Raw genomic sequence first — 26,665 nt, forward strand, 5'->3', positions numbered from 1 at the left:
CAAAAGGTCGCTGGTGAGCATCATTGTCTACGGAAGGTTAACTTAGGTTTGGGTTCTTCCTATTTTTAGTCTGCATAGACAGATATATTTTTTTTTTAAATGGACATGAAAAGCTTTGCATTGCCATGGGGGACAAGTATCAATGCCCAAATATTTTTTAAAATAAAACATTTAAGGCCATATCCTATTCGGGAACTCACCAGCATTAAAGAGAATCTGTATTGTTAAAATCACACAAAAGTAAACATACCAGTGCGTTAGGGGACATCTCCTATTACCCTCTGTCACAATTTCGCCGCTCCCCGCCGCATTAAAAGTGGTTAAAAACAGTTTTAAAAAGTTTGTTTATAAACAAACAAAATGGCCACCAAAACAGGAAGTAGGTTGATGTACAGTATGTCCACACATAGAAAATACATCCATACACAAGCAGGCTGTATACAGCCTTCCTTTTGAATCTCAAGAGATCATTTGTGTGTTTCTTTCCCCTGCATCTCCCATGCACTGAAGTTTCAGGCTGCTCTTTTCTTCCTGCAAACAGCTTTGCCCTTGTCTGTAATTCCTCACTATGTGAAAGCCCAGTCAGCTCAGAGGACGATTTATCTGGCTTGTAAAAGATAAGAGAGAAGAGAGAAGCTGCTCTAATCTAAATAACACACAGGCAGTGTGCATAGAGGGGCCTGGAAGGGGGAGTTCATAGCAGAACCACAACACTGAAGAACTTGGCAGCCTTCCAGACACAGGCTGACAAGTCTGACAAGAGAGAGATAAGTTGATTTATTACAGAGACTGTGATAGTACAAAGTGCTGCAGTAAGCCAGAACACATTAGAATAGCTTTTGAAACTTGTAGGATGATAAAAAACAGGATGCAATTTTTGTTACGGAGTCTCTTTAAGCTAAGTCTGAAAATCGGACATCAAACCTACTCTACTTTTATCGCACAGCAGTTCTTTACATCTTATTCTATAAGGTGGGGCAGCACGGTGGCGTAGTGGTTAGCGCCTTGCAGCGCTGGGTACCCGGTTCAAATCCCAGCCAAGTCAACATCTGCAATGAGTTTGTATGTTCTCCCTGTGTATGCGTGGGATTCCTCCAGGCACTCTGGTTTCCCCACACATCCCAAAAACATACAGATAAGTTAATTGGCTTTCCCTAAATTGACACTAGACTATGATACATACACTATACAATATAGACATATGACTGTGATAGGGACTAGATTGTGAGCCCCTTATGAGGGACAGTTAGTGACAAGACAATATACTATGTACAGCGCTGTGTAATATGTCGGTGCTATATAAATACTTAATAAAAAAATAATTCTTTATATGTTGCCTAGAAGTGATGCTTCCCGTCAGACATGAACGTTATCTTAGACCTGCTAAAAGCAGGTCTTAAGTCCCAAACACACATCTGGGAGTCTACTTTACGAAGTAGATCCCAAGAGTTGCCCGCCAGTCTGCCTCCACAGCGCTGATCCTTTCATGATTCAGCCGTGTGCCCGTCACGTTGCAACTCACCCCATAGTGCTGCCTAACATGAGGGATGCCTAACATCCTCCATCCCTCAACGCTCCTTGTGAGGACTCCCATCACTATTTAATACTGTGAACCTTGGCAAAGTATCTTTGCAAAATAAGGATGCAAAGCCAACACATACAGTGTAGGCACTTACATAATAATATAATACGTTGTGTCACCTGGTCCCCAAAAATAAATGTAAAAAACCTTGTTAGAGCTTTCCTCTTCTTAGGTAAGTATCTTTTTCTTGTATGCCGCCTTGGGTTCTCTTTAAATGCCCCCCCCCCCTGCAAAACCTTGGATGGGCCTCCCCCTCCAAAAAAAAAAAAACAGAAATTTAAAAGGTAGACCAGGCAAGATATTAAAAAAAAACTTATAGTATAGGTAGCCAGGTATAGGTGTCCCCAGCATAGATAGCCAGTTATAGGTGCCCCCAGTATAGGTAGCCAGTTAACCACTTGAGGACTGCAGGGCTAAACCCCCCTAGTGACCAGGCCATTTTTAGCAAAATTGGCCACTGCAGCTTTAAGGCCAAGCTGCAGGGCCGCACAACTCAGCACACAAGTGATTCCCCCCCCCCTTTTCTCCCCACCAACAGAGCTCTCTGTTGGTGGGGCACAACAACAATTTGAGCACAAAAAAGATATAGTATAGTAACTCCATGTTCATGGACCAACAAAACATCAACACACTGTACAGAAGTCCATACTGAACCAAATAGTCAGAAAACCAGTGCAACTCTGAGCAAAATAGTAAATTTTATTAAATATAAGGAATGCTAGTAAAAACAATTAAAAACACACAGAGCCCAACACTCTGCTTACAGCAGACAATAATTCAAAATACTGTGGCATAAGTCCAATACATACATATATTACACATGCATCAAGGGAGATAATCACACCATAGAGGTACATACAAATCCACATAGGCTGCTATAAAAGCATATGTCCGTAAATACGTAGCAGCCAGTGTGTACCCATAACATCAAATAGATCCACTTACCCCCAAGAATGCTGTTGTCCGCTGGGCGAGGCTGGGCTCACTGTCTGACGCGTATCGGACACCTGTTCTTCGTCGGAGACAGTGTAACAAACTAACGCAATCCCTTAAAAACCCTTCCGTGGGACAAAACGATCGAGAGGCGTGGCCACCTTCCCCCGCCGGACTGGGCATCGCGTCATAGACGCGCATCCCCCTTCCGGCGCACCGCCGAGTCCAAGCCTCGTTTTCAATACACAACAGCACACGGAGGGGACTGGAGCGCACAGCAATAAACAATATATAAGGATAATCATATATAGAAATAGCATAAATATACATATAGTAGTCATATCGAAAATATATCAAAGTTATACATATATGTGTGAAGCACACTCGTGCCAAAAATACATGACAAGGATGGATAATGCCACACTGCCCTCTTGTGGTGAATATGGTACACACATGTTAAAAAATATTATACTGTATTAGAAATGGCAAAAAACTTGTACTGAGTAACGCTGTAACATTATATGCATGCCATACGCATATGAACATGTAATTAAATATATACATAAAACAAATAGACAAATAGATATATCCCTATTCAAGTACACATGTATCCAGAGAAATAACCCATGTGTAAAACATTTTGAACATAAAGTGCCATGTGCAAAATCGTGAAAAAGAGAGAGATGGGGATACTAACCCCATCAATCATTGTGCGACCTAAAAGATACAAAAATGTAATAAGGCTGAGGTAGGATAAAAGCCACCCTCATCCAAAAAAAACCCCTCTTTCTTTAAATCCCTTCCCTCCCTCGCTCCCTCCCTCCCCACAGCCGGCCAATTACGGCGATCGGCTGTCATAGCCTTCTGCCTATGAGAGCCGATCGCTCTCTTGTCCCCCATGGGGACAGCCGTGTCACACGGCTGTCCCCAGTGCAGCGCTGCTGCTCATCGCAGCGCTGCACCTAGTAAATAGACGGCGTGACCGCCGTCTAACAGTCTCCCGAGCGGCAATAGCCGCTCGGAGACTGAAGGCGGGGCGGAGCTCCGCCCTCCGAGCATGAGATGCGCGCACACCATGCGCGCGATCTCATGCAAAACAGAGCCCCAGGACTTTACGCCAATTGGCGTTAGGCGGTCCTGGGGCTGCCACTTCGGCCACGCCTACTGGCGTGACGCGGGCGGCAGAAGGTTAAAGGCACCCCAGTTTAGGTAACCAGTTATAGGTGCCACCAGTATAGGTAGCCATGCATAGGTGCCCCCAGAATAAGTAGCCAGTTACAAGTTCCCCAGTATAGATAGCCAGCTATAGGTGCCCCCACTATAGGCTTCCAGTTATAGGTGCCCCCAGTATAGATATTCAGCTAAAGATGCTCACGCAAGTCGCCTGAGCAGTAGAGTGGACACAATCGAGCTTAGATATTTCCAACAGAGCCAGATCAGAAAACTTCTACTGCACCTGCCCTGGAGCCCAAGAGGTAAATATTGCCATGTTTGGAGTACAGGGGCTGTCAGCAATGGATCCAGGAGGCTGAAGAGGATGGGGAAGCCTTATTAGCAGGGGTGCTCGGATACCCCTTTTCAAAATCCGAATTGATTCGGATCCGGATACCCAGATATCCAGATCCAGATCGGATATCCAAATCTGAACTTTCAGATATCCGCGTTCATGCGGATATCCGAATGCATTTTCCAGCCTATCCGGGCAGATTCGGATATCCGAATAGAAAAACCGGAAGTGGGCTTTAAATTGCTTCTAAAACATTTTTTAGGGTAAATGAGGCATGTAGCATCATGTTTTTTTTAAAGGTAAACACTTATTGATTATGTGGGGACTTAAAATCCCCCCCCCCCCCCGAAAAAAAAATTGGCTGTCAATTAACATCAGGACTAGGTTCCAGACAGCGGTCGTGCAGCCCACATTGTGTCCAAAGTCCAACCGCACAACTGGAACATGACAACTTTTAGCCAAGACACCTCCAAAAAATTACGCAGCAATTGTGTTTTGGGTTAAATATAGGTGGTATCAGTGGCCTGTGGCACCCTGGCCTGATGGTGGGAGCTGCACAGGCAGCAGGAGCAGGGCAATGCAGCAGCAGCAGGTGTAACGTGTGCCAGGAGCATGCCAGACATGGCACGTGGCAATTGGCAATTGGCACTTAGCACGTGTCACGTGGCACGTGTCACTTGGCAGGTGCCACATGACACATGCCAAGTGCCACGTGACACGTGCCAAGTGCCACGTGCCAAGTGCCGAGTGACAGTCAGACAGCAGAAGAGAAGACACTAGTGCACACTAACTGTCACACTGGCACTGCTCACAGCACATCAGTTCTGTAGAAAGCTAACACAGTAGTACTACTACTCTAACAACTACTAGCACTGACTGCAGTACTACAGTACTAACTACACAATAACACAGTAATCCTAACCCCTAATCCCTAACCTATACCTAAGGCTAATGGCTGGCCAGCAGGCAGCAGCTGGCTTGGTCTGTGCACAGCACACACACAGAGACATAGCAGCTGCCTGCAGCACACACTCTGACTGTCACACAAATGACATCAAGCTAATTAATGATTTACAATAGTGTAGTGATAGTGAAGGGGTTCATCACTGAACAGCTTTTGGTTTATCACTGCTAGGCCAGCAGCACTGGAGCACACACTCTGACTGTCCCACTATGATATCAATCAAGCTAATTAATGATTTAACAATAGTGTATTGGTAGTAGTGAAGGGGTTAATCACTGAACAGCTTTATGTTTATAAATGTGTACATCCCTTGCTAGCCCACTAGCACTGGATCATGTCTCTCAGTGAGCATTCAGCAAGATAAGACGATATGTCTCATCATGGCAGCCCTCCTTATTATACAGGGGGGTTGGCCAGTGTTCCTTTCTGTGATTGGGTGCCAGGGTTTAGGCTTGGAGCCCTCTGATTGGCTCCATTAGGTCAGGTGGGGCTGGCCAGGGTTTCCCTCTGTAATTGGTTGCTAGGGCTTCTGCTGGGAGCCCTCTGATTGGCTCCAGGACGTCATCTCCTTAGTTACAGTATTTCGGATCCGGATATCCGCAATATCCGCGGATATCCGGGTTATGTGGCCCAATATCCACAGATAGCTTGCTGGATTTAAAAAAAAATCCGGAATCCGAATCGGATAACGTAAAAAAGTTTGGATATCCGGGTTACCCGGATATCCGGAATCCGGATGAGCATCCCTGCTTATTAGGATGCAGAGGCTTTCCCCTGACAAGGTAAGTATCCCCAGGGGGTGTTTTTTCATTACATATTTTCTTTAAGGTTGCCATACACAATACAATCAAAATTGATTGATTTCAAATTTTTCAATTTTCTTATAAAACTTTTTATAAAAATCTGATCAGATGTGTTGGAAAAATTAGACAGAAAAATATGAAAACTTAAAGCTGTATTTTGTCTCTTTTTGAAATTTTCTGGAAAATGGATCATACGCGTTTGGAATATTGGTTTGATTTTGTTCAATTTATTAAAATCAAGGAGAAAAAAATCAGATTTCTCTGACTGATGTCCAGAAGAATTAAATCAATAATGGCCACCTTTACCTTAAAATGCTTTGTTCTAATGAAAGATGTTAATTAAGTATGGCAGTAGAGAGGGCTTGTCTCCATAGTCCATAGAAAATGTCAGGCAACAACATATTTAGCAGAAACTTTTATTAAACATAATATGGAGCCAAATACAGCATTGTGCATGCATTCATAGCCGTTAAATCCTTACTAATGTTTTCTGTTTTTTGCTGAAGAAAACTGATTCTCCAAACAATACTAACTTTCCAAAACACCCACAGTTTCTGTAATAAGTGTACATGTAGAGCTCTCGCGAGGTGACTTTTTAAATGAAGGCTTAATAATTGTGTGTCATGTGTTTCAGTTTGTAAATAGGAAGGGATTCGGGGAGGTTTTCAGCTTTGTATTAAAGATCAGGCTCTGGAGATGCACAAGTTGAAACCTCTAAAATTGGCATCAAGTTCATGACTTCTTTTATTTTTTAATTCTTCTTCTAAAGTTTCCTTCAAGCACACAAGATGCCTCTAGTTAATAAGGACAATGTACCAGGTTCTCTAAAGAAATCATCAGTGCACAGAAGTGTGGCAAGTGATCACTACTAATAATTCAAGATGTGAATGCTTTATACTAACGATTTCCCATGCGCGGATGGAAGAATTAAGACATTTATAATGTTTTTCTTGATGATACATTTGACATTGACTTCTTTTTGTAGTGAATCCTTTTCGAGACCCATTTTGTACATTTATTTTTAGCCTCCATCTGATTTTAACTTTAAAAATTGAACATCAACATACCTCACTGTAAGATATATTAGTCAGCAATCAAAGCTTCTTTGTACAGGAGATTAATATGCAGTATTTTTGTACGATTGAACTTTTCTATCTGTTCACGGCACTCAGACGAGTAACTTAGCCACGCAATTTTCTCACCTCTAATTAGTTTTCAGAGAGTTATGCTACACTTCAACTGAACCCTGAAATCTTAACACTTACAGCGAGGAGGAAAAAAAACTTATTCCAATTTGTTGAGATCTCAGAAACTCAACAAATAGGAATGCAGTGCCTTGAGGACAAATTCATTAAATTTTATAATCGTGAATATTTATATTTCTTCTTTGTGTTAAAGAGACTCTATAACAAAATTTTCAGCCTTATTTCTTCTATCCTATAAGTTCCTATACCTGTTCTAATGTGCTCTGGATTACTGCAGCCTTTTCTAGTTGCACTGTCTCTGTAATATCTAATCTTTTATATATATATATACACACACATATTAGTGTATGTGTATATATATATATATACATATATATATATATACAGTGGAGGAAATAATTATTTGACCCCTCACTGATTTTGTAAGTTTGTCCAATGACAAAGAAATGAAAAGTCTCAGAACAGTATAATTTCAATGGTAGGTTTATTTTAACAGTGGCAGATAGCACATCAAAAGGAAAATCGAAAAAATAACCTTAAATAAAAGATAGCAACTGATTTGCATTTCATTGAGTGAAATAAGTTTTTGATCCCCTACCAACCATTAACCACCCTGGCGTTCTATTAAGATCGCCAGGGCGGCTGCGGGAGGGTTTTTTTTAAATAAAAAAAAAACTATTTCATGCAGCCAACTGAAAGTTGGCTGCATGAAAGCCCACTAGAGGGCGCTCCGGAGGCGTTCTTCTGATCGCCTCCGGCGGCCAGAAGTAACACGGAAGGCCGCAATGAGCGGCCTTCCGTGTTTTGCTTACTTCGTCGCCATGGCGACGAGCGGAGTGACGTCATGGGCGTCAGCCGACGTCCTGACGTCAGCAGCCTCCGATCCAGCCCTTAGCGCTGGCCGGAACTATTTGTTCCGGCTGTGCAGGGCTCAGGCGGCTGGGGGGACCCTCTTTCGCCGCTGCCAGTGGCGGATCGCCGCAGAGCGGCGGCGATCAGGCAGCACACGCGGCTGGCAAACTGCCGGCTGCGTGTGCTGCTATTTATTTCAACAAAATCGGCCCAGCAGGGCCTGAGCGGCAGCCATCGGCGGTGATGGACGAGCTGAGCTCGTCCATACCGCTAAGATGGTTAAGAGTTCTGGCTCCCACAGAGTGGTTACACACTTCTACTCAGTTAGTCACCCTCATTAAGGACACCTGTCTTAACTAGTCACCTGTATAAAAGACACCTGTCCACAGAATCAATCAATCAAGCAGACTCCAAACTCTCCAACATGGGAAAGACCAAAGAGCTGTCCAAGGATGTCAGAGACAAAATTGTAGACCTGCACAAGGCTGGAATGGGCTACAAGACCATTAGCAAGAAGCTGGGTGAAAAGGTGACAACTGTTGGTGCGATTGTTCGAAAATGGAAGGAGCACAAAATGACCATCAATCGACCTCGCTCTGGGGCTCCACGCAAGATCTCACCTCATGGGGTGTCAATGGTTCTGAGAAAGGTGAAAAAGCATCCTAGAACTACACGGGAGGAGTTAGTGAATGACCTCAAATCAGCAGGGACCACAGTCACCAAGAAAACCATTGGAAACACATTACACCGCAATGGATTAAAATCCTGCAGGGCTCGCAAGGTCCCCCTGCTCAAGAAGGCACATGTGCAGGCCCGTCTGAAGTTTGCCAATGAACACCTGAATGATTCTGTGAGTGACTGGGAGAAGGTGCTGTGGTCTGATGAGACCAAAATAGAGCTCTTTGGCATTAACTCAACTCGCTGTGTTTGGAGGAAGAAAAATGCTGCCTATGACCCCCAAAACACCGCCCCCACCGTCAAGCATGGGGGTGGAAACATTTTGCTTTGGGGGTGTTTTTCTGCTAAGGGCACAGGACAACTTAATCGCATTAACGGGAAAATGGACGGAGCCATGTATCGTGAAATCCTGAACGACAACCTCCTTCCCTCTGCCAGGAAACTGAAAATGGCTCGTGGATGGGTGTTCCAGCACGACAATGACCCAAAACATACAGCAAAGACAACAAAGGAGTGGCTCAAGAAGAAGCACATTAAGGTCATGGAGTGGCCTAGTCAGTCTCCGGACCTTAATCCAATAGAAAACCTATGGAGGGAGCTTAAGCTCAGAGTTGCACAGAGACAGCCTCAAAACCTTAGGGATAGAGATGATCTGCAAAGAGGAGTGGACCAACATTCCTCCTAAAATGTGTGCAAACTTGGTCATCAATTACAAGAAACGTTTGACCTCTGTGCTTGCAAACAAGGGTTTTTCCACTAAGTATTAAGTCTTTTATTGTTAGAGGGTTCAAAAACTTATTTCACTCAATGAAATGCAAATCAGTTGCTATCTTTTATTTAAGGTTATTTTTTCGATTTTCCTTTTGATGTGCTATCTGCCACTGTTAAAATAAACCTACCATTGAAATGATACTGTTCTGAGACTTTTCATTTCTTTGTCACTGGACAAACTAACAAAATCAGTGAGGGGTCAAATAATTATTTCCTCCACTGTATATATATATATATATATATATATATATATATATATATATATATATATATATATATATATATATATATATATATATATACACACACACACACACACACACAAACATCACTTCCTGGTTAGCAGCCATGTTTTTTGTTTGCACACACTGCCTAAAACTGGCAATTAAAAGCCAGGATTGTGGCGGGGAGTGGCGGAAAACGGCAAAGAGGGATCCAGGCGATCACAGTGACTAAATTGGTATGTTTTTTATTGTACAAATCGGACAGTACAGATTCTCTTAAAAGGAAATTTTAAGTGAATTTAATGTGGCCAGTTATTTACCTGGGGCTTCTTCCAGCTCCCTGAAGTCCTTCTGATCCCTCACCATCATTCCATGCTGGTCTGTATAGCTGCTTTGCCCCTCCAATCACCTCATGCACAGCCCCGTGCCATGTGCCTCCTCCATCATGCTCCCGTGGTCAGGAGTGTCTACTGCTTGAGCAGTAAGAGAGCGTGATCGACAAAGCACATGGCCGGGGTCACCCATGCACCAAGTCGGTGTTAAGCTTGGAGGTGTAGTCTCCACAGTCAGCATGCAACACATAAGCTGACGTGAAGGAGGTACACACACCAGCACAAGGAATCAGGATATCCCCAGTTTAGTGGAGGGGAGGACTGACTCCAATAGGAGATTGTGGTGCACAGAGCCGGTGCAGATCCGAACAGCCACAAACAACACTTTCGTAATAACGTCTCAGCGCAAAGTAGCGCTGAGCGCATAAACCAGGACTGAGGAGATCAGGACAGGTAGACAGAATGAACGCTTGCTAAACTAGCCACTACTTAGTGACAGCAAGCGTCCACAATAAAATAGACTGGAATGAGGCAGCCAATGCGTATGCAGCGATGGCGTGCCTCACAAAGACAGGACAGGATAGTCAGGAAATAGCAGGATCAAGATAGATGAACGTAACACAGATAAATATACAATAAGTATGTTTTCCTAGCGTATTACAATTACAGCTATCAATGAAACTATTTGTAACGTCTGACTAACATATGTATATATCGGCAATGAACCGATATATGACATAAGCAGGAACACTGACTAGCACTGGAGCAATACAGGGAACAGGACTCAGAAGGATTCGCTATCTCTTCGCAGAGATGAACGCAATCCACAAACGGTAACAGGACAGGATTCAGAAGGATTTGTTATCTCCTCGCAGAGATGAACGCAATCCACAAACAGGACCAGGAGCAGGATACTAGCTCAGCACGGGTGCTCACGATACGCGCAAACTACCAAAACGTGCTGGAAGGCTGACTAACTGAACACAGGAAATAAACAGTTCGTGTACGTATATATCAGCGACACTGATGTATCAACGTAACACGAATACAAGGAAAATAACAAAATGCGCAAGTATGCGTATATATTGGCGATGAACCAATATATGACACAAGACAAGCAGAGTAACAACTTCTAGAACAAGAGCAGAACTAGGAGGACTCGCTGACCCCTTCGCAGGAGTCAGCGCAGTCCACACGGACTAGGAACGAGGTGGGGCACGAGCAGAGTAAGGGCTGGTTCACACGGGCGTCTGCTGAGCTTTTGCTTGGCATTGCGTTCAAATGCCAGCGTTTAAACGCCAGCGTTTAAAAGCTAGCTTTTGAAAGCTTTTGAAAAGCGTTCAAGGCTAGCAGTTCTGGTCTCTGCTATTGTTTCCTGGCGTTTACTGCCTCTGAAAGCAGCATGTTGCTTTTGAGACTAGACGCAACGCTGGGATCTACTGCCAGGCTTTCATGAAAGCCTGCAAAAGCCAGCTCTAAACGCTCCCATTCACTTGCATGGGATGGCAGTAGATCCCAAAAAACGCTGCGTCTGAAACGCTGCGTTAAACGCCACAAAAACGCCCGTCTGACCCAGCCCTAACAGACAGAATCTGAGACTATGGTAGCCCATGAGGCATTGCAGGAAGCAGTTCTTTATACTGAGGTCATCCAATGGGAGCAGACCTGCAGATTCCCACACAAGTGAATGGTAATTAATCACAGGCTGATAGCAGGAAAAGGCAGACAATGATATGCAGCCTGCAGGAAAGGGATTTCCCCTCCATTGCAGCAGACAATGTTTGTTTACACAAAAGCATATTAAACTGTCATTAACTTCAGAGCGACTGCAGATGGAATCAGCAACTAGCTTAAGTGCAAACCAAACTATGCAAGCAAATGCATGTAATGACATTAGAACTGCTTGGTTTGCAATACCACTGCAGCCAGCAGCAAACGCTGCAGAAGCGATCATAACAGTACCCCCCCCCCCCCCCCCCCTTAAACGCGGCCTCTGGACGCCTATAAAAACTGACATATTTCTCCTGAACCACCCGAACCAAAAAATCAGAAGTGGGAAATCCAGCAAACTGATCTGACTGCAAATTCATGAAGGTCGGATCAGCCCGACAAAACCAAATTCCCGAATCAGTCTCACCAAAACTAGACCAATTGGAACCAGAACCTACCGAACCATGCCCGTCAGCACTACAAGCCTCAGTGTGATACCCATCAGAACCACGACTTCCAGAAAAAAAACCCAAGAAACTCTCTGAGCGATACCCACCGCCTTCCAGGGACCGTCCAAAAACGCCAAAGCCTTTGCAATGCCCACCGGAACTGTCCTTACCAACACAAAACCCACTGTTGAACCAGTCCAAGGTACCAGGACAAGTTTCCTCAGAGATCTCCCAGAACACTTGGAAGCTCCAAAGAGATCCCCACAGGTCAGAACGCCCCTTAGGCTCACATGGAGAACTATCAAGAACCCCTATGGAACCCAGGGCAACTCCAGAGTCAGGGTCACAAGGACAAACATCAAGATCAGGGCTTTTAGGTACCAGAACCATCTCCGGGCATGCAGGCCAACCGGCAACATCAGAACATGTCTCCACTAGGGAAGCATGTGAGCACGCTAACACAGACACACTTGGGCACTCTGGCATACTAAGCACATCTGGGCACACCGGCACAAGAGAGACTTCTGGGCATGTCAAGGAACTGCGAACCTCAAAGTCAGTCAAGATAGGACCGAAACCAGAACTGGGCAAAAAAAATTCATCATGACTAGACTTCACAGTTACTGGATTCTCACTAAAAACTGCAGGATCAGACTTAGATGTCGCTGATTCCAGCAAGGTTATTAACAAATCATGTTCAGGGGCATTTACAAGACAGGGCAAATCTTCTGATGTATGCACTGAACTAGACAGGGTTCCCATAGCTTCTTCTGGACTAGACAGAGACTCATCAAATACACTGGATTGGAGCTCATGAAGGGCTGCAAAACAAGTCAGCATTGCAGCAATCCCCACTGAACTAGGCAAAACTGAGAAACTCACTGGACAGGAAGGGGACTCTGGAACTACTGCCACACCGGCCAGAAAACCAGAATTTTCCAGGATACAGGGCTGGGTTTCAGAAACACTCATTAACCCGGACTGAAATTCTGAGATTTCTATTATTTTTTCCAGCGAGTCAGAATTATCCATGTTACAGGGCAATACTTCTGAAACATTCAGAGGACAGGGCTGAAGTTCCCTGACTACTGTGAGATCAGAGAGGGACTCAACATATTTAGCTAAATCAGACTTTGTACAGGGCAAGGTATCAAAAACGCTTGCTGACAAAGACAATGTTTCAATAGCTTCTGCTTCACTGGGCAGAGATTCATCAAGTTTTATTAGAGCAGACTGTAATTCCAAAACAGCTGCTAAACAAGTGAATACTACTGCAACACCCACTGAAGTAAGCAGTGCCTCAGACTCCTCTACTAGAGGATCTGAAGTATCCAAAGTACTGGGTGAAGCATAAGACTCTGCGACCACAGCTTCACTGGACAGGATCACTGAACAGGCCATATCGCAGGGCAAAACCATGGAAGCACCTGCTGGACAGCATAATGATTCTGTGACCTGAGCTTCATTGGGAAGATCTACTGCACAATTCATGGTACAGGGCAAATTTACTGGAACATTTTCTGAACAAGGTAATAATTCTACGATTTCAGGTTCACATAGCAGATGTTCTGAGCTATTCACGAAACTAGAACGAGGTGTAGGGACAGGAAGATCAAGACACAATGTTTGTGCATCTAAATCACTATTCAATTGTAAAATTGGGAAATTCAGATGCTGGGGTTCTGAGGTTTCTAGACAGGATTGCTGGGACTCAGAAACTAATGTAGTGCATCTATTGGCATCTACTGGATCAGACAGAAGTTGAACTTTATTAACACAGGTAAATTCTACAGAAGTGTTTGCAGAGGCAGGCAAAGATTTTCTAATGTCTGTTTCACTGAACAAAGACTCATGAGTACTGACTAGGCTGGACTCAGAAGTCAGCAGGACCTCTGGGTCCTCTGCTGAGAAATTTGTGCAGGGCAAGGTTAAGGAAGTATTAGTACTTTCTGTCTTACTGGGAAGTAACACTGAGTTATCCATGGTACAGGGTGGAATTACAGGGACTTCAATTTCACACAAAAGCAGCTCTGAATCAGTCGCTGAATCAGCCAAAGGTGCTGAAGCAGGCGAGTCCTCAGGAACTGAGGAAGTGGAACAATCTCCAATTGACAGTGTGTCTTCCCTGGTAACAACTGATTGAATTGCATAGAAATCGTCCAAAATCATTTTCCACACATCGATCAATGGAGCCACAAAGTCATACCCACACACACCAGTTTTTATTAGGTTATAGGCAGACTTAATGCATGCATTCAATACTAATTCACTTTTTGCACTGTAAAACTGACAAAATGAACTTGCATCTTTCTTCCATTCATAGACCAGGGCTTCCATCTCTCCTTTCTCAAATGGAGGATCCCATGCATATTTAACAGCTGAGCATTCAAGCTGATCACAGTTGGCAAATGTGTTTGTGGCAGAAACATACATTGGGTTATCTAGCAGGCGATTGGCCGATTTCTTATTCCTAAGGATCTCCCATACCTGTAGCAAGTGTTGAACTGTAGTGTATGCAAATTTCCCTTGCTGCACGAATAAATTGATCTGTTCAATACTCTGTAATATATCTTCATAATCATATTCAGATAATTCATTTAAACAAGAACTTTTATTTTCCCTGGCTAGCAATGAAAGTTCATTAGTAGTTTCATAGGTCCATTTGACTCCCCTGAATGGTGACTGAATTTCATTATCTGCTAATGGCGACTCTCGTTACAGATCTGATGCGCAGTCGCTAAGGGCAACGACTCCGCTGATTGTAACGCTTTTCTTTTGGAGCGTTTACGTTTGGCTTTAGACCTTGCTGCCTTAGGTGATTTATTCAAAGCAGAAGAAAAGTTCTCAGAACAATTATCTGCTTGCTGATTATTTTTGTAGGCAGTAGAAGGAGCAGCTGATTGACAAGCTGCCAGGAGCTTATCAAAAGGGCTAGGCAAATCGGTTTTGCGCAGCCAGTTATGGATCACAAACGCTAGAAATTCCAGCGGTCTTTCTTTCAAATTCGTATGATCCAAGACATCGTACGCCCACTGGAACAAATTTCCCTTAAACAAAACATAAATTAACTGGGGGGCCCACGTTGAAACAGGAGTAGCCTGGAGCTCGGGATTGGCCAAAAACCTGGTACATTCAGAAAAAAACTCATTTTCGGTTTCTCAAATTTCTTAAAGGAACAGGAACCATAACAAACAGTGTCATTTTTGCTGGAACCCCCCCCCCACAATGGGGATTGGTAATTGTTCTACCATAATGTTAAGCTTGGAGGTGTAGTCTCCACAGTCAGCATGCAACACATAAGCTGACGTGAAGGAGGTACACACACCAGCACAAGGAATCAGGATATCCCCAGTTTAGTGGAGGAGAGGACTGACTCCAATAGGAGATTGTGGTGCACAGAGCCGGTGCAGATCCGAACAGCCACAAACAACACTTTCGTAATAAGGTCTCAGCGCAAAGTAGCGCTGAGCGCATAAACCAGGACTGAGGAGATCAGGACAGGTAGACAGAATGAACGCTTGCTAAACTAGCCACTACTTAGTGACAGCAAGCGTCCACAATAAAATAGACTGGAATGAGGCAGCCAATGCGTATGCAGCGATGGCGTGCCTCACAAAGACAGGACAGGATAGTCAGGAAATAGCAGGATCAAGATAGATGAACGTAACACAGATAAATATACAATAAGTATGTTTTCCTAGCGTATTACAATTACAGCTATCAATGAAACTATTTGTAACGTCTGACTAACATATGTATATATCGGCAATGAACCGATATATGACATAAGCAGGAACACTGACTAGCACTGGAGCAATACAGGGAACAGGACTCAGAAGGATTCGCTATCTCTTCGCAGAGATGAACGCAATCCACAAATGGTAACAGGACAGGATTCAGAAGGATTTGTTATCTCCTCGCAGAGATGAACGCAATCCACAAACAGGACCAGGAGCAGGATACTAGCTCAGCACGGGTGCTCACGATACGCGCAAACTACCAAAACGTGCTGGAAGGCTGACTAACTGAACACAGGAAATAAACAGTTCGTGTACGTATATATCAGCGACACTGATGTATCAACGTAACACGAATACAAGGAAAATAACAAAATGCGCAAGTATGCGTATATATTGGCGATGAACCAATATATGACACAAGACAAGCAGAGTAACAACTTCTAGAACAAGAGCAGAACTAGGAGGACTCGCTGACCCCTTCGCAGGAGTCAGCGCAGTCCACACGGACTAGGAACGAGGTGGGGCACGAGCAGAGTAACAGACAGAATCTGAGACTATGGTAGCCCATGAGGCATTGCAGGAAGCAGTTCTTTATACTGAGGTCATCCAATGGGAGCAGACCTGCAGATTCCCACACAAGTGAATGGTAATTAATCACAGGCTGATAGCAGGAAAAGGCAGACAATGATATGCAGCCTGCAGGAAAGGGATTTCCTCTCCATTGCAGCAGACAATGTTTGTTTACACAAAAGCATATTAAACTGTCATTAACTTCAGAGCGACTGCAGATGGAATCAGCAACTAGCTTAAGTGCAAACCAAACTATGCAAGCAAATGCATGTAATGACATTAGAACTGCTTGGTTTGCAATACCACTGCAGCCAGCAGCAAACGCTGCAGAAGCGATCATAACAGTCGGCCACCGGCCAATGCCGGGGACAGTGGCTGAACAGAGCAGCGCAGTATGATGGATATGGACCAGAGAGACTTTAGGAGGCTGAAAGTTAAACTGGCCACATTAGGTTCACTTAACAGTCATATTTAAGCCCCTATCACAGTAACTCAAATGCGAGAGGAGGTGGGAACTGGAGGTAGGAAAATGATACAGATACCTATATGCATTTTATTGTTTATTAGTGATATCTGCATGACTTCTGAAGCAGATCTTCAAAGTTCACAGCAAGTAGATGAATGCCAACTTCTGACTAATCTACAGACAGAAGAAAGAGAGAATAAAACCACTTTGTCCATTAAATCGCTCTACAAAGTCCCAAAAATGTAAACAGAATTAAATCAACTACTAAGCAATAGATGTTTACATGACCACACAAAAAAATATTCAAGGCAAAAATAGGCTTGGGAAGGTCCTTGTAGAACTATCAAAAAAGGGAAAAAATCTTTTTTTTAAACAAATAAAAATCATCAGGGTCATATAATACAAGATACAGAGGGCATTGCCAACAAATTTACTACATGTTTTGATAATCTATACAATCTAGATACATCAGGTCTAAAAAGCTCAATGCAGTTTTTGGGAAAAGTGGATTTACCAAAGATCAACATTTCTGACAGAAAGGAATTAGATTTTTCAGCTCATAAACTGTATTCCTGGAGACAGTGGCAAGAGCATGGGTGTAGCAATCACCCCTGCAACCTCTGCCATTGCAGGGGGGCCCAGAGACTTTGGGGGCCCCTCCTCCTCCCTCTCCCCAACCGCAAGTGCAGTTAATTAATAAAAAAAACTCCCTGTACAAAAAACGTGTGCAGGAGCATGTGAAATGTTTTCCTGCTTCATAGCAGAACACTCTCTGCTGCCATTCGCTGGCTCCTGATCACGTGACCTGCAAGGGGGCACCATGCTATCATTTTTGCAAGGGGCCCTATTATGTCTAGTTATGCCCCTGGGCAAAAGCCCTCAAGGGAAAAACCACTGGCCCAGACAGGTACAGTTTCAAATTCTGCCAACACTTTGCATTAGAGCTGGCTCTTTTCTTCCGCAACATTAATTTATTAATGCTGAAGTAGGTGAAACAACCTTCTCAGATGAAGCCAACAGTGCTATTGTTGCCCTTCTTCCTAAGGAAGGGAAATCACAACAGGAAAGCTCACATTTCAAACCAATTTCACTAATTAACTCTGATGTCAAGATATATGCAAAAATCTTTGCAAACTGATTACTGTAAGTACATCTGCTAAAAAGCTAGATGGTAAACATCAAACAGGCTTCATAAGCGCAAGCAGGACAAAACAACATATATCCAGCAATAAATGTAATTCATAGGTGAAAAAAAAGGGGGAGGGGAGGCAGTTTTAGTAGGTGTAGACACAGAAAAGACTTTTGACCATCTAAACAGAGATTTTATTTGTATGGCTCTAGAAAAATATAGCTTAGGAGGGGCATTTATATAAAAAAAATATATGCAAAATCAGAGGATTTGGGTGAGCGTAAATGGTCACTGTACAAAAATGTTTTGAATTATGAATGGAGTTAGGCAGGGCTGCCCACTGTCCTCCTGGCTTTTCAACCTTAGCTTGGAACCAGCAATACAGATGATTAAAGGAACCAAAGCAAAGAAAGAACAGATTAAAATATTAGCAAAAATAGAAAATGTACCGCTAATATTAGCTGAGCCGGTCAAAGTAGATTATGAAATTCCAGGAAATCTTGGATCACATTGGACAACACTCCAACTTTAAACTTAATAAAGAAAAAAAAATTCTTAATGTAGGATGCACAGCAGAAACTGAACACGAAATCAGAGAAAGTATCCACTTCTCATGGAAGAACTATACAATTAAATACTTGGGCATAAACCTTAGTAGCAACCTTAAAGGGAACCTGGAGCGAGTACAATTATTTAAAATAAGCACATGACATAGCAGCAAATGAATATTACATACTAACCTCACCATCAGTTCCTCTCAGAAGCTCACCATTTTCTGCTTACAGTAATCAGAAATATACCAGTTGCTATCAGTTTGTTGTATATAATGCAGCTGTCAGTTACAACTGAATGTGCAAGGTAATGTCCATGTTTCCCTATGGCTCAAGTGGGCGATATTACAGTTTAACAGTGCACTGACCAGAAAGCTGTTATGTGGTAATGGCCATTTTTAAAATGGAGGAGGGAGAATTCCATTGATCACAGTGGACAAATGGAATGCAGGAGAGGAGAAAGAGATTTAGGAGTAGACTACACAGGAGGTAAGTATGACCTGTGTATGGTTATTTTGACTTTTGATTTTCATATTTTCAGATCAGGTTCTTTTTAACAATTTGTTCAAAACTAAGTTCCAAAACCTCATTTAAAAAAGTAACAAGAAACTACTCGCCTGGTATCGCCCACGCTTTATTATTATTGGCAGAATCAACAACATAATTAAAAATGCTAATATTACCCAAACTGCTATTACCCTGCGGAGCATGTTGATGGACCTACCCAGCACTTTCTTTAACGTTCTATTAACAATTTACCAAAACGACATTTCACATTAACCCTACCCCTACCTACTACTAACACTTATTTTTCCATGACTGTAATTCCTGCCACAAGAAGGGGGTGTAACTTGGCTGTCTGTACTGAAAACTAGTGCAACACAAAGTACATATTTGAGATGAAAAAAATTATGCATGGAGGTTTGGTTTTTTTAGCATGTTCTACTCTGCGGCACTACCAGGAATGCAACCTTTGATGATCTGAGTGAACCTGAACAGGGTCGGTATTCCTCTGTAAGTCTTACGGGTGTTTGCATCTTTATTGCAATCAAAAATTTTGTGTAACCTAAATTACCTCATATTCCTGGTATTTTGGCATATTGTACTATTGGCTCTTGGTTTTGTTTTGTTTTTATGTCTCCTTTTGTGTCTTCTCGGTCCACACAATTTCCCTTGTCCACTCTTCTCAGAGATAGTCCAAAGCAACTAGCTCAGGAAAGGATTACCTGGCATATGCTGAAGGCTTTAGATGGATAGATTGGATCGATAGATAGATAGATAGATAGATAGATAGATAGATAGATAGATAGATAGATAGATAGATAGATAGATAGATAGATAGATAGTCTGGGGAATATATATTTGAAGTCCCAAGTCACCAAGGGAGCTAAAGCCAACACAAATGATATCCAATGGTTGAATTCTTGAGGTACTCTCTGTTTGACACTAATATGCTAATAAAGAAGCCATGATTTCTAAATCTATTGTAACCTCTAGGCTTGTCACATCAGTTTTTATGTGGAACACGCATGTAAGATGGGAGTCTATATTATTCAGCTTCATGCTTTGTACAGAGTGTCAGAGACATTCTAGATAATGTACAGTGGGTTGCAAAAGTATTCGGCCCCTTTGACGTTTTCCACATTTTGTCATATTACTGCAACAAACATGAATCAATTTTATTGGAATTCCACATGAAAGACCAACACAAAGTGGTGTACACATGAGAAGTGGAACGAAAATCATACATGATTCCAATCATTTTTTACAAATAAATAACTGCAAAGTGGTGTGTGCAAAATTATTCGGCCCCCTTTGATCTGAGTGCAGTCAGTTGCCTATAGACATTGCCTGATGAGTGCTAATGACTAAATAGAGTGCACCTGTGTGTAATCTAATGTCAGTACAAATACAGCTGCTCTGTGAGGGCCTCAGAGGTTGTCTAAGAGAATATTGGGAGCAACAACACCGTGAAGTCCAAAGAACACACCAGACAGGTCAGGGATAAAGTTATTGAGAAATTTAGAGCAGGCTTAGGCTACAAAAAATTTCCAAAGCCTTGAATATCCCACGGAGCACTGTTCAAGCGATCATTCAGAAATGGAAGGAGTATGGCACAACTGTAAACTTACCAAGACAAGGCCATCCACCTAAACTCACAGGCCGAACAAGGAGAGCGCTGATCAGAAATGCAGTCAAGAGGCCCATGGTGACTCTGGACGAGCTGCAGAGATCTACAGCTCAAGTGGAAGACTCTGTCCATAGGACAACTATTAGTCATGCACTGTAGAAAGTTGGCCTTTAAGGAAGAGTGACAAGAAGAAAGGCATTGTTAACAGAAAGCATAAGAAGTCCCGTTTGCAGTTTGACACAAGCCATGTGGGGGACACAGCAACCATGTGGAAGAAGGTGCTCTGGTCAGATGAGACCAAAATTGAACTTTTTGGCCAAAATGCAAAACGCTATGTGTGGCGGAAAACTAACACTGCACATCACTCTGAACACACCATCCCCACTGTCAAATATGGTGGTGGCAGCATCATGCTCGGGGGTGCATCTCTTCAGCAGAGACAGGGAAGCTGGTCAGAGTTGATGGGAAAATGGATGGAGCCAAATACAGGGCAAGCTTGGAAGAAAACCTCTTGGAGACTGCAAAAGACTTGAGACTGGGGCGGAGGTTCACCTTCCAGCAGGACAATGACCCTAAACATAAAGCCAGGGCAACAATGGAATGGTTTAAAACAAAACATATCTATGTGTTAGAATGGCCCAGTCAAAGTCCAGATCTAAATCCAATCGAGAATCTGTGGCAAGATCTGAAAACTGCTGTTCACAAATGCGGTCCATCTAATCTGACTGAGCTGGAGCGGTTTTGCAAAGAAGAATGGGCAAGGATTTCAGTCTCTAGATGTGCAAAGCTAGTAGAGACATACCCTAAAAGACTGGCAGCTGTAATTGCAGCAAAAGGTGGTTCTACAAAGTATTGACTCAGGGGGCCGAATAATTACGCACACCCCACTTTGCAGTTATTTATTTGTAAAAAAATGTTTGGAATGATGTATGATTTTCGATCCACTTCTCACATGTACACCACTTTGTATTGGTCTTTCACGTGGAATTCCAATAAAATTGATGCATGTTTGTGGCAATAATGTGACAAAATGTGGAAAACTTCAAGGGGGCCGAATACTTTTGCAACCCACTGTATCTGGGTTTTGAATGATGGTTCTGAAGCTTGTATATTTAAAACATTAATCAGAAAGGGCAACTCACATATTTTTATTGCCACAGTCTCACATGAAATGTGAGACATTTATGCACATAAACCTTTATGTGCATGGTACGGTGTGATACACTGGAACAAAATCATTCATCTTTGCTGAACAGGAATGGGACCATCAGGTCCCAGTAGTAAACACAGACATGCATGAAAAGTAATGTAATTTATTTTGCTAATAATTAATGCTTTAAATATGTTTGTAATGAAAATTTACAGAAGCGTATCTCTCCCTGTTGCCATACACTAGGCATAAGTGGGGAACCTAAGTGAAGATACGCTTAAAATAGCCATTCTGAGCTTGTAGATCAAGATCATGCATGTTTCTGAGAATTACAGCAGACTAGGTCCACAAAGTGTATAATGCGAGCAGTAAATGTACATTTAATGAAACTTTCACTCTCGCAAATAGCCCTGGTAAGGCCCCTTACTGTAAATCTGCACTCTTATTTCTCACAGTATGGTATTTCCATAGCACTGTATTTAATTGTGAAGATCATTTTGCAAACATGTTTCTTTTTTTTCCATCACGGTAAGTGCTATTAGGCACAGCCTCAGTCTAGGCACATTTATCTTACCTTGTCAAGTCAGTTTTACCCTCAGGAACTTAGGCCTGTTTTCTCACTTTAACATGAACTCTTCTTGGCCAGAGGCTCGTAGAAAAAAATCTCTGGATTGGAAAAGTCAGTGCCTGCGACTTTCTGTAACATGAATCTAAGACAGAAAATCCATGTTGATGTGATACGACGCACTGCAAGTCATTGCCAGTGTCGGAAGGTTAATGGGAGTTATGACAATGTATCCAGGTTAGAACAAGGTATGGCAGATGTTACGAACGATGAGCAGCCATCTATGATTGATGAATCTTACCACCTGCACTGCCCTTTATAAGATTACTTAGTGAGATGTCAATCCAAAAAACTTACCGTTTTCTTTCTAATTTCATAAAAAATTAAAAGTGAAGGGAGTAATGTTTTCCATGCAATTCATGTTGGAATCCTATTTAGAGAACATACCTCAGACTGGTTTATTTATTCTGAAATATTACACAAAGTATGAAGCGTAATACTGCAAAATATAACATGGCCACATAAATCAGTAGTTTAAAGTGATGCAATTAATGAAAATTGATCTCTGATTGTTTTTAATTTTTCATTGGTAGGGTTGGTCAGAAATGCCCATTTCCGATTCCGCGGAAATTCCTATTTTTCCGATTTCTTATTTGATTTTCCAATTTCCAAGAAATATTTTGTCTTTTTTTTTGCATCAGAGAATGACTCAAAAAATAGTAAAAACAGAATCTTGTGATTGCTCTAAAATTACATCGCCAATCCGATTTTTGCTGAAAAATTCTGCATTCTCTGATTGGTCTAATGTTTTTGAGTTCTGTGTTTGCGCTAAAATTACTGATTTGTGTTAAATTGAATCTCTGTGGGATTCTGATTTCTGTTTTCCGATTTCCAAATTCAGATCGTAAATGCCGATTTCTGATCGTAAATGCGGAAATTTCAATTCTGCAGAATCTGAATGAGCATCCCTTCTTATTGGTTGTAAAATACCATTGCAATACCATTGCCCTAAGTGGGAAAAATAATAAAGAATAATGTGTGACTAGTTGTAAAACGTTATTGTATCAGTATTGCTCCATGTTGGCATTTGCTTATCACTATCTACACAGTCAGCAGTATTTGGCAGTATTTCTAAATGAAGTACTAAATGAATTTAACATATGATTTACAACAAGCAGTAAGACTTGGTTCAAAGTAGGTCCACATTAGAGTTGGGCCGAACCTCCGATTTTAGGTTCGCGAACCTGGTTCGCAAACTTCCGCGGAAGGTTCGGTTCGCGTTAAAGTTCGCGAACCGCAATAGACTTCAATGGGGATGCGAACTTTGAAAAAAAAAATAATTATGCTGGCCACAAAAGTGATGGAAAAGATGTTTCAAGGGGTCTAACACCTGGAGGGGGGCATGGCGGAGTGGGATACATGCCAAAAGTCCCCGGGAAAATCTGGATTTGACGCAAAGCAGCGTTTTAAGGGCAGAAATCACATTGAATGCTAAATGACAGGCCTAAAGTGCTTTCAAACATCTTGCATGTGTATACATCAATCAGGTAGTGTAATTAAGGTACTGCTTCACACTGACACACCAAACTCACCGTGTAACGCACCGCAAACAGCTGTTTGTGTAGTGACGGCCGTGCTGGACTGGTGCGCACCATGGCGAGAGTGCAGGTTTTGGTGGCTTTACAGCCCATATGGTCGCCTGGCTGATGTAGCTGAATGACAGAACAGTGACTGTCCAGCTGATCAAATTTGGTCTGACCACAATGAGGCAACGACCTTATTATCGTGGGTGTGCCCCCCGAGACACTCATCTAGGCGCCGGTCATTGCTTCATTGTGATACGCAAGCCCCTTCACCACGGCAAGGTAATGATCACGAAGGGGAATGGGCGCATGTACATGCCTTTTCTTTTGTTGTTGCAGCTGCCCGCAGTGCAGCCAGAAAAATTAGGCAGTCATGTATACGCACCAGAAAAATTATTACAGCGGCCGCTGCTAGCAGCGGCCTAAAAAATTCAGCAATCCGCCTGGAGTCCCGGACCCTGTTGGTGGTGGCGGAGAAGGTAGTCAAGCGGCCTGCAGGCAGACATGCTGTGTGGAGGGACTGGGAGCGACTTAGTCTTCTTGGGGCAGGCCAGGCAGCCAGTCACACGGCGTGCAGGCAGAGATGCTGTGTGTGCGGGGACTGACTTAGTCTTGGGGCGGGCAGCAGCCCTCCGGGATCCATGCCTCATTCATTTTGATAAAGGTGAGGTACTTAACACTTTTGTGACTTAGGCGACTTCTCTTCTCTGTGACAATGCCTCCAGCTGCGCTGAAGGTCCTTTCTGACAGGACGCTTGCGGCAGGGCAGGAGAGAAGTTGGATGGCAAATTGGGACAGCTCTGGCCACAGGTCAAGCCTGCGCACCCAGTAGTTCATGGGTTCCTCATCGCTGTTCACAGCAGTGTCTACATCCACACTTAAGGCCAGGTAGTCGGCTACCTGCAGTTCCAGGCGTTGGTGGAGGGTGGATCCGGAAGGGCTACAGCGAGGCGTTGGACTAAAGAACGTCCGCATGTCCGACATCACCATGAGATCGCTGGAGCGTCCTGTCTTTGACTGCGTGGACACGGGAGGAGGATTAGTGGCAGTGGTACCTTGCTGGCGTTGTGCCGTCACATCACCCTTAAAGGCATTGTAAAGCATAGTTGACAGCTGGTTCTGCATGTGCTGCATCCTTTCCACCTTCCGGTGAGTTGGTAACAGGTCCGCCACTTTGTGCCTGTACCGAGGGTCTAGTAGTGTGGCCACCCAGTACAGCTCATTCCCCTTGAGGTTTTTTATACGGGGGTCCCTCAACAGGCAGGACAGCATAAAAGACGACATCTGCACAAAGTCGGATCCAGTACCCTCCATCTCCTCTTGCTCTTCCTCAGTGACGTCAGGTAAGTCAACCTCCTCCCCCCAGCCGCGAACAATACCACTGGAAGGTTGAGCAGCACAAGCCCCCTGCGATGCCTGCTGCGGGTGTTCTCCTGCCGCCGTCCCCTCCTCCTCCTCCTCCCCCAAAGAAACACCTTGCTCATCATCCTCTGAGTCTGACTCGTCTTCTGCACACGACTTCTCTTCTTCCTCCTCCTCCCCCCTCTGTGCTGCCGCAGGTGTTGAGGAAACAGCTGGGTCTGATGAAAATTGGTCCCATGCCTGTTCCTGCCGTAACGGTTCCTGGTCACGCTCATTCACAGCTTCATCCGCCACTCTACGCACAGCACGCTCCAAGAAGTAAGCGTAGGGAATTAAGTCGCTGATGGTGCCCTCACTGCGGCTCACCAGGTTGGTCACCTCCTCAAACGGCCGCATGAGCCTGCATGCATTCTCCATCAGTGTCCAGTTGTCGGGCCAGAACATCCCCATCTTCCCAGACTGTTTCATTCTACTGTAGTTGTAGAGGTAGTGGGTCACGGCTTTCTTCTGTTCTAGCAGGCGGGAGAACATGAGCAGGGTCGAGTTCCAGCGAGTCGGGCTATCGCAAATGAGGCGTCTCACCGGCATGTTGTTTTTGCGCTGAATTTCCGCAAAGCGTGCCATGGCTGTGTAAGACCGCCTCAAATGCCCACAGAACTTCCTGGCCTGCTTCAGGACATTCGCTAAGCCAGGGTACTTTGCCACAAATCTTTGAACCACTAGATTCATGACATGTGCCATGCAGGGTATGTGTGTCAGCTTCCCCATATGCAAAGCGGCAAGCAGATTGCTGCCGTTGTCGCACACCACCTTGCCTATCTCCAGGTGGTGCGGGGTCAGCCACTCATCCACCTGTTTCTTAAGAGCAGCCAGGAGAGCTGCTCCAGTGTGACTCTCCGCTTTGAGACAAGACATGTCAAAGATGGCGTGACAGCGTCGTACCTGGCATGCAGCATAGGCCCTGCGGAGCTGGGGCTGTGTAGCTGGAGAGGAGAACTGCCACTCAGCCAAGGAGGAGGAGGACAACGAAGAGCATGTAGCAGGAGGAGAGGAGGTGGCAGGAGGCCTGCCTGCAAGCCGTGAAGGTGTCACAATTTGGTCCGCTGCGCCCTGCTTGCCATCGTTCACCACCAGGTTCACCCAATGGGCTGTGTAGGTAATGTAGCGGCCCTGCCCGTGATTGGCAGACCAGGCATCCGTGGTCAGGTGTACCCTTGACCCAACGCTCTTCGCAAGAGATGACACCACTTGCCTCTCAACTTCACGGTGCAGTTGGGGTATGGCCTTTCTCGAAAAATAAGTGCGGCCTGGCATCTTCCACTGCGGTGTTCCGATGGCCACAAATTTACGGAAGGCCTCAGAGTCCACCAGCCGGTATGGTAACAGCTGCCGAGCTAACAGTTCCGCC

Source organism: Hyperolius riggenbachi, chromosome 1, assembly GCF_040937935.1.
Source record: "Hyperolius riggenbachi isolate aHypRig1 chromosome 1, aHypRig1.pri, whole genome shotgun sequence".
In the NCBI taxonomy this organism is placed as follows: domain Eukaryota; kingdom Metazoa; phylum Chordata; class Amphibia; order Anura; family Hyperoliidae; genus Hyperolius; species Hyperolius riggenbachi.